The sequence below is a fragment of the Alosa pseudoharengus genome, unplaced genomic scaffold, assembly GCF_046254945.1.
Source record: "Alosa pseudoharengus isolate Yale_2024_CS ecotype anadromous, Long Island Sound unplaced genomic scaffold, YU_APseudo_1.1 YU_APseudo_1.1_scf_17, whole genome shotgun sequence".
NCBI lineage: Eukaryota > Metazoa > Chordata > Actinopteri > Clupeiformes > Clupeidae > Alosa > Alosa pseudoharengus.
This window is the reverse complement of record NW_027468640.1, coordinates 14948813-14958812: the sequence shown is the minus strand read 5'-3', so window position 1 is coordinate 14958812 and position 10000 is coordinate 14948813.

Here is a 10000-nt window from a genome sequence, read left to right as displayed (position 1 = left end):
TTTCCACTTTGATTTCCTGTTGCCAGGGTTACAAAGGAAGAACTAAAGATTCCTGAATGGCTTCTTCCTGAGAAAAAAAGCTTCTTCCCCATCACAAGAAATTGTTTTTCTCAAAGGGGTTTGTTGAAAATCATTAATTTGCATAGCATGCTATGAGATAAGCTGTGCGCTTGAGGAAACATGGAGGCCCTTTATATAAAGATTGTTTTCTAAAAGTGCTTAGATTAGTTAACTTATTGTACTGCTTGAGCTACTTTAAGGTTGTATCAGCGATAGCGGGGATACGTCACTTCTGTTGATGTTCAAACAAAACAGAGAGCTAGCTCACCACTCCTTCCCCCTCCCTCCCGTGCAATTAAAACTCTCCTAAACGCGCATCTACAGAGCTAACAGAAACATGTTTTTTTGATGGCCTGCTTATGGGGCAGACAGGTAGTGGATCGTTAGGAAAGATTAGATGAATGTGATCATTTATGTTCGGGCCTTTTTTGGGCCTGAAATCGCTGATACAACCTTTAATTCATAATATTTATAACTTTCAGGGCTTGGCAAAGTGCAAAGTCAGTCGACAAAACAAAGATCTCTCATCATGTGGTGTGAAACAGCTTTTAGCGGATCCACTGATCTGTCTGTTTGGGATCTTTCTCATGTATTTAATTGGCAAATAGATTTTGTGTAGTTATTAAGCAAGCAAAGCAAACTTAAATGATACGTTAACATATTTATAGTTAATCTATCTATCTATCTATCTATCTATCTATCTATCTATCTATCTACCTACCTACCTACCTACCTACCTAACTACCTATCTTACTAATTGTCACAGGCTTTGGAGGGTTGGAGTATTCCATCCCCTGTTATAAAAGGAAACCTCCTTCCACAGTTCTCCTGCCTTGACGAGTGTCTGCTGAATCACTTCCTCCTCCAGGTATAGAAGTTCTCCCTCCTCATGGTGCTGTGCCCAGCAGGAGGAACCACAGGCACCAGCCGGCCTCTGTCATCCCAGCCCAGGGCCTGTCAGCGGGAGCAGCCTGGCCAGACACAACTGCCCCCCCTGCAGAGCACCTCCCTGAGGAGGTCTGACTCAAAATGAGCGTGCCCTTAAGGCCTCACAGCGAGAGGGAGAGAATGAGGATCCATGAGAAAGAAATCAGAAAGACTACAAATCCCATAAGGCACAGCGGTGTGTGTCTGTGAGCCTGTGGGTTGTGACTGTAGCTGGATAGATTTCAACTGATGTCTGAATTTGCTCTGATTTAAAATGACTGAACAATTTGCCGATCATGGTCCACAAGGTACATGGAGATATACTTCCACTTAAAACGCAACAAGCGGGCTCATGTGCAGAACTCAATTAATAATTCACATGCTTTGTGACTTTGTGTAAATGAAAAGCCAAGACATATGCAGGGATCTAGCTCCACATTTTTCCTGTGATGATTTGACTACAAAACCCAAACCACTTGAGATATTTTGCCACATTAGTTTCACACCAAAGCATTCTCCATTTAATATCCATGCCGAGGCTGAGGAATTAGAGACACGCACATTGCACAGTATAAAGTTCAATCAATACCTGCATGGAGAAAATGACAGGCGCCATAAAGCGTTGTCACGGCGAGACGGCAAGAGATAAATTGTTGCAGCGAAACAGAGATAATGAGTTCCATTTACTCAATAATCTCATATTAATTACCTTTCCTGCGGATTAAAGAGACTGCTTATTGAGGGGCCAGGATAGATTGCTTTCTGATCAAGTCATAATGAGGACCTTTTTCACAGCATTACGCCTGAGTCCTTGAAGAGTAATTCCTTTCTTTCTTTCTTTCTTTCTTTCTTTCTTTCTATTTCTTTTTTCTTTCTTTCTTTCTCTCTCTCGGTCTATCCTGCAGACAGAGATATAAATCCTTTTCCTCCGTGAAAGCTGTTTATGTATTCGTGTGCAGTATGGGACCCAACTGGCCTGATGTCTGCCGATGACGTGTCGGTAATGACATGATGAATTTGTAAAATCATCTAGCTGAAAACAAAGACAAATGATTCTCGCATCCCTTAACATAATTGTTCTGTCAAGACATCTCTCTTTTTTAGCATCAAATGACGAAAGAAACGTAGCATAGGGAAGTGATTGTGGCTCCCATGTGAAACTTTTGCCCAGTACTGAAACCCCCTAAAATAATAAAAGACAGTTGCACCTTGCATGTCCTTGATTGCACATATTTGTTAGATAAGAATCTCAAAAACTGATTGTTGAAATTCTTCCTGTGCAAATGATTATAACAACAGCAATTCCTCACTCAGTGGATTTTTGCAAATACATTGGCAAATTCAAGTAGTCTGGCAGAGACCAGACTGATTCTCAAATATCAACTGAGATTGGAAATGGGCCTGGAGGTCACAGTGGCGATTCTAGACATTTTCAACAAGGGTGGCCCTAGTGGGGCACTGATTAATTCAAGGGTGGCATGAGGCAAAACATCCAGATAAACAGAAACAGGATGCGACAAGTGTTTATAATGAGTGAGCTTGATGAACAGTACAGTAGACCTGCATCACTGTACGAAACATGACAAAAACATGAAACATGACATATTACATAGAACTGTAAAATATTTTATTTTAATATTTACAAATATCTAGGCTATATTTAACATTTTATGTTGTATTTGGCCTGCTATGAAATGTAAAGCCCAAAGTTGGAGACATGTAGAAATTTGCTGCAAATTCAAAACCGGATTACTCTGGAATGGCTATCTGTACAGGGGGATGCTTACAGTAATAGCTTTGTGTTCGGTAAGATCCGCTGTTTATTCTGATATATGGTTTGTATGTATTGTTTGTATATGGGAAGAGTTCGCAAAGCATTCCACCGAGATGAACGGGTAGGGAGATGGGCGCAGAACTGTATAATAATATGATTAAATTAAAGTTACTTTTCTCGCCAAAATAATTCTGTGGAAATGCATGGATTACAGTTTCTTCCAGTAGCAGCAACTGGAATCCATGCATTTCCACTGAATTATTTTTGGAATCTGATCCCTTATCATACCTGTTCATTCTTACTCGTCGCTCGACTTATCGTGACTAAATTCAAGATGGCTGCAAACGCTAAACTTCGAGAAGAGACTGTCTGTATAAATCGTCTTGTAAGTAAACTACCAGTGCTTTTTCAAAGTTCTCAATGTCTCGTTTTAAATGTCAGGGCCCTTGGAAGTCTACCAATGAAGTGTGGAGATACATTGAGCCTCGTAAATGGTGTAAAACAGTGATTTATTTGCATGGCTATGCCGATGCCGAGGCACCACCATTGACCGCCTTGTTGGTAGCATCGGCTAACTAGCGCCAGATTTCGGAGTGCAGGGGACAAGCCGAGATGGGCTATGAGACATACGTTCACACTCGGTATCATGTTTCAAAACACTTTAGGTCAAAATCACATCGGAATTCTCCTTTAATACTGGCACCTGCACAGCCCAGCTAACTGTCTGCCTGTCATCACAAAGCCCACCCCATACCGGATACGCAGTTGTGATTGGTGTTTTTGATGATTTGGGAATTGGCTTCAATGGGAAGGTCGCCAGACGGACCTGCATCCCATCCCATACAGAAAAAAATATTGAAATATTGTAGCGTCGGTGGATGTACATGTTTAACGTTGAATGAGTGTCTCCCAGAATGCAGTGCGAGTGAATGCTAGAATGTGTAATGTCGATTATAATAGTTGTAGTTACGTTTAGCATGTTGTGTATTTGTTAGCGTGTTAGTCTCTTTAGTTGTACCTCATGTGCTTATCCTTGTGTTGATGTGTGTGGTAAACCCTTATTGTGTGTAGCATGTGCGGCTGAGACTACCCCTGTGTTGCCCTATGTAGTTGTCTGTGTCCGTATGAATCTTCCTGTTCCAATAAATGGCCGTCCTGGCCAAAGGTGAATCTTGTCTGAGGGTGAGATCGCTACAATATATTCGGGTCAAAAGTGGGCCAATTATAAAAGAAAATATATTGAAATATATTTTAAGTGTCAAATATATATTTTTGGGGCCAATTTCAAATATTTACGTATTTACGTATATTTCAAATATGTTTTTGTGTGTATGAGATTCATGCACAAGGATATGTACCTTTGGGGGAACTGTGGTGCATGTGGCAGCATCCCTAAAACATTCGGGTTTAAGTGTCCATATAGAGCCTGGGTTCGATTCTGACCAGCGGCCATTTCCTAATCCTACTCCAATCTCCTTTCACCCACTCATTTCCAATCTCTTCTGTCCCATTTGAATTAAAAGCAAAAGCCCCAAGAAATAAACAAAAAAAGGGTATTCTGGGTGTTTTGACCTGGCAAAGAACCCTGTACGTTTTTATTTTAGTGACATTTCATTTGTAATGTATATTTTCAACATTTCAACATTCATAACAGCACGTAGAACGGTTAAGTTGTGATATGTGATATAATACCTCAAACCTTCTGTTTGTCTGATAGCACAGATTCCATTAAGCGTGGTATCAGACAAGGGTTAAGAGAGCTCCACAGTTGTATTCCGATGATGACTCCATCGCGTGTAAGCAGAGCTGACAGCAAGACAGCCCCAACAACAGCCATTGTCTTCTCATCTCTCCGCTCGCCAACCCAATCTGACAAGGTCCTGCTCTCCCAGGCACACAGACGCACATACAAAAAATATCTCCTTCCCCACATCGTGGCAAATTATTGCCAAAGTAAAGAGTCAGTAATTGATCCAACCTCTGTTCAGTTCTAGAGATTAGGTCGTGAAAATTGTCCTTGCCATCTTTAATAAGGTTTCGTTAATAATATATTCACAAATGTGGTCTGCTAGGATCAACAGCAGTGGAAAGTAGATTCCATTACATGTCTCAAATAATGTGGTGTAGTTACAGAATACATGCAACAAGATTGCATATTTCAATAGAAAACATATACTGTAGCCTGGTTAGCACGCAGACCTTCTCAATTGGAATTGAGAGTAGGTCTGGAAAAGGTTAATTGACTTCCAGCAGGGGGGTAACTAGTGGTGAAATTAAATTTAAATTGGTGTATTAAATGGGCTTCAATGTCCTAATGGACCTGCGGAGCAAATCTTAAATTTGCCAAAGGTTCGTATGGGTATTCCCAGAATAGAAAATATATCGGAACGTCACATATTACCAACCATCACGTATGTCCAACCGCTTACGTGTATGTGTCACTTAATATTCATTTCTATACAAACCAAGACAGCAGATTCCTAAAGAAACGCAAGCACCCACACCAGAAGTATATGTAAATTAGCTATGTACCAAAAATTACATTTTACCGTGACTCGAAGAGCTGTAAACAGTGTTGTAAGGATGCATGTACAAATCCGCTTGGAGCTCCAGTGGAATTTTGAACTGTGACGATAATTCTCGGGCTAACCGTTGATGTGCCGTGAGAAAGGTTGGGAATAAGAACCCACCAGCCCAGCACTAAACTCTGAGCGTGTTAAACAACAGGCAGTAAAAGCTCCGGTAAGAACCAAACTAAATTTTGTTCAAATCTACACACCAATGGCTACTGAAAAATGTAATGTTCATTTAGCATATACATTTTATATATGTATATACATTTATACTTGAAATGAGGAGTATTCAGGATGCAGTTTTACTCCAAGGAGTTCGTTTTTAAATCATTATGGGCTCTATCTTACCTAGCGTTCATGGGCATCAGAAAAACCTTTTCCCCAATGAAAACGTCATCATTCCGCATCATTTACGTCGCGTCATGTGTGAGTCAGAGGTCGGAAACTGGGGCTAGATTTTGCTAACAGAGTTGCCCAGTTAGGGGCTCGTCATCACTTTTGTCGTCAAGTTGTAGTTCGTTTGTAGTCCATGTGGCCTTTTACTGTATGTCCAACAGTTTTAATGAAACAGAATTTGCTGTTTTTGTCACTTGAAAGCTGCATATCTTTTTTTCAAAAGCGTCTTACACTATCCTATTGTGTTTGTTTTATGTTTACTAGTTTTGTTTTCCCAGTCAAAAATGACCGCTGCATTATTTATAAATCCATAGTAACACACATATTATCATCTAATGTTGTGATAGACCTTTGTATCAACTTGTGTTCTATTGAATATAACCAGTTTTAAACGTTCCTTTGCTATTTATGGCCTGCAGGCCTCACTGACCTGAGCTCATGCAAGGCAGAAAGGGGAAGATTCTATTTGAGAAAGGTTCCAGTGGGGGCTGGCATAGAAGCAAAGAGGGGGAGTGAGAGTGTGTTTGTGTGTGTGTTTTAATGTACAGATATACAGTCCATCTGATCAATAAGTATGTGCCTGGACTCAATTTTATACATTGTCCATTTTCTCACCCATTCATTTCTAATGGCTGGTTATTTTTGACCGGAAATAGACATGGGTGTTCTAAAGTTAAATAAATGTTTTGTGTGTTCAGATGCCCTGTATTAACAAAGTCAAGGAGCCTCATGATAGTCAGAATAAGTTAACAATATTTTTGAGAGAAAATAATTGTCAATCAGTCACATTTGACCGCAAACACAACAGGAAGGTTAAGCAAATACAGTTGGTTATTTAGGATTAGTGAGCGTATGTTTTAATCTTTGTTGTGGCATCCATGTTTGTCACACATTCCGACGGCAAAGCACATGAAACCCATTCCAGTGTCTGCAAGCTGATGCACTGACTGTCAAAATACAGAAGCGCTGTTTGATTAAGCGCTCCTTGATCTTAAAGGAAATGACAGATGTCACTCTCATTTGTTTAATGGATGTTACACCCAAAACACACCCATGACTGATTAAGAAACATAAGAACAACCCCTTTGAACAATGCACCTGGTGTCTGACCAACTTAGATAAGATAGTTAAGATGGCGGTTTTGGAGTGGCCACTCCCTCGTCCAAGTTTGTACCCACCACAGTTGATGTAATCCAAAATATTTAGAATAAGCCACTTATTTTGAGTAATCTAACAGTAGACGTCACAAAATAGGCCTACATGTACTCTGTGATCTACGGAATTAATTTCAAACTGAACTTTTCCAGCACTGTTCTAAAAGTTTTAAACTCATTCAGCTTATCTTGACTGCTGAGATACACTATGTTGCCACATTTGATCACGGGTGAACAGGTAAAGAATATGAGGCCAACACATAGTACAGGTGTTTTAATTTTTTTATCATTAAGCTTCACTACATTCATAACACTAAAAACATTTTATTTTATTATTTTATTATGCATTTTATCGTGGACATATTTTACAGCACACATTAATGTTTCTCTCTAACAAACTAGTTATATATTTAATTACTTAAAGCAGTTTGCAATTCAATATTGCCAATCCTTCTTCTAGATTATCAATATTTTCATTACAGTATTTATATTAAGAATTAATGAACTAAAATATTCAAAGCACAAAAAAAGAATGCACAAAAGGGCTTTCAAGTAGGAAAGATCATTAGAAATGAAAAAAATATTTTTTAAATGCTAACGATTCTCAATAGATGGATGATGGTTCCTAGAAATAAAACATTAAAATTATTAATTTTAAACTGTCCCAATTTGGATCACAGGAGTACTTCTGACATTTGGCAAAAACAAGAAGAAGAATCTTGGTATGATCCCCCACCCCATCCCCTTTTTAAATTGTTTTTGTTCATTTGTCTTTCTTTGTGTCTCTCATCTTCTCTCTCTCTATCTTTCCACTGTTCCAGGTTAGCATGCCCTCCCTCTCTTTATCTCACTTTCTCTCTCTCTCTTTCTCTCTCTCTCTCTCCCTCTCTCTTTTAATTCCTTTTTCTCTTTGCATCTCTCCTCACTCTGTCACTCTATTTTCTTTTTCTTTCCCTCTCTCTCTCTCTCTCTCTCTATCTATCTCTCCTCTGCTCCTCTAGAGAAATGAAGGTTAATGATCATTCAATATGCTAAATTCTTCCAAACGCATCCTCTCTCTCTCTCTCTCTCTCTCCTCCCTCTCCCCTTCTGGGCTGGCGTGCACACAGCAAACACAGATGGCCACGCCTGGACACCTTTTGCCCCTCGTAATCCTCCCCCAATCCGGCCGTCAATAAGTCCAGATTGATTCACCTCTCCAGTCGAATAAACTATTAAATCCATTAGTAGAGCGGCTTAGACTTACTTTACATTTTGATTACAATCAATTACAATCTGTTCCCGTGGTCGGGGGTTTGGGCTGTCAGTGCTTGTTGCCGCTTTTTGCCCGGTTTGAGGAAGCTCAATGCTGAGACTGACTGCAAAGGGAACTGAAGAACAAGACGCGGTCTAACTGGAACAGGAAGTTCACTGAAGCACTTCCTCCAACCTTTATTCCTTCCCTTCTCTATTGCTTCTCTCCAAGGGAATGTGTGCAGATAAAGAACAGAAGTCTATGGAGAGACTTTGTGCCTTGTGACATATGAGTGCCATCTATTCCATGATAAACTGCACAAAGTCAGAATGTTGTCTGGTGTTGATGTTGATGCACTTTGAACATGTACAGTATGAGTTTATCTTGGCATCACTGAAAATGAGAACGGCCCTCAATGAACTTCTGAAAATAAATAAAGGTTGAATGAATTCATTAAGTAATAAATGAAGGAATGAATGAGTTTGTTGGTGACAGGGAAAACCAGGGAAGGGAATTCCATCATTTGAAGCTAATACTTTTTCTCCTATTTGCACATGCCGACTTAAGCACATACAAACTGTACACACTAAGACACACACACACACACACAAACATGCAAGAGCCTCCCTGCCGCCTCAAGGCCAGATCACAATCACGCTCCCACCGAAGGCCATAAATTAGAATCTGCTTGTTTAATGACAAAGATTTATAGGTGGGAGTTGTGGCATATTCATCATGGGTTATTTACACTGGGATGCTGGCCAACGCAATCGTAGGGACAGAGAGCATGAATCAGTTCTGAAAGCTACTGTACTGTAGCCCTTCGTCCAAGGGTAGCACCAGCGCTGGAGTACATAACACTAAAACAACACAAAAATAAAATAACACAACTTCTAATCTTTTTTTAACACATGGGGACAACATGTGTCTAAAATAAAGACTAAAATAACACTAAAATAACACAAACTAAAATAACACAACTTCTAATCTTTTTTTAACACATGGGGACAACACATTTTTTTTAAGAGTGTACCACTTCCAATACCCTAAAAGTTCAAGAAGGACCCAAGCACATATGCTTCAGATAGTTCTCCTCAGAGGCAAAAGTAGTGTGGACCTTGTCTTGAAAAAGGATGTCACTCTCATTTGTTTAATGGATGTTACACCCAAAACACACCCATGACTGATTAAGAAACATAAGAACAACCCCTTTGAACAATGCACCTGGTGTCTGACCAACTTAGATAAGATAGTTAAGATGGCGGTTTTGGAGTGGCCACTCCCTCGTCCAAGTTTGTACCCACCACAGTTGATGTAATCCAAAATATTTAGAATAAGCTAGAATAAGGCAAAAGTAGTGTGGACCTTGTCTTGAAAAAGGATGTTTTATTTTCGAGAGGTGAGTTGAGGTGAGTTCAAATACGTCTCCTCATATAAGAATAACTGATCTAGTTCAAAAACCTCTCCTTATATAAGAAACACTAATCTAGTTCAAATACCTCTCCTTATATAAGAAAGACTGATCTAGTTCAAATACCTATCCTCATGATGATGCCTTGACTGAGAACAGATACAGTATACCAGGGGCGGATTGGGACCAAAAATCGGCCCTGGCAAATTTGGCCCAAGCGGCCCTCAAATCGGTCTGGCACACCTAATTAAATACAAAATCTTTGCATTACCCTTAAATATATATATAAAGGGTAAGGCCTCATTGGCTATCACTTTGACTGATCAGAGGTAGCCATAGAGCACATGATCTCCATATTCAAGAAGGCTATACAAGCAATTATTAATTAAGAGTTTCTGTTTGAATTCAAAGTATCATTTCAAATTATTCAATAGGCTACATTTAAACTATACAATGCTCAATTGACAGTAG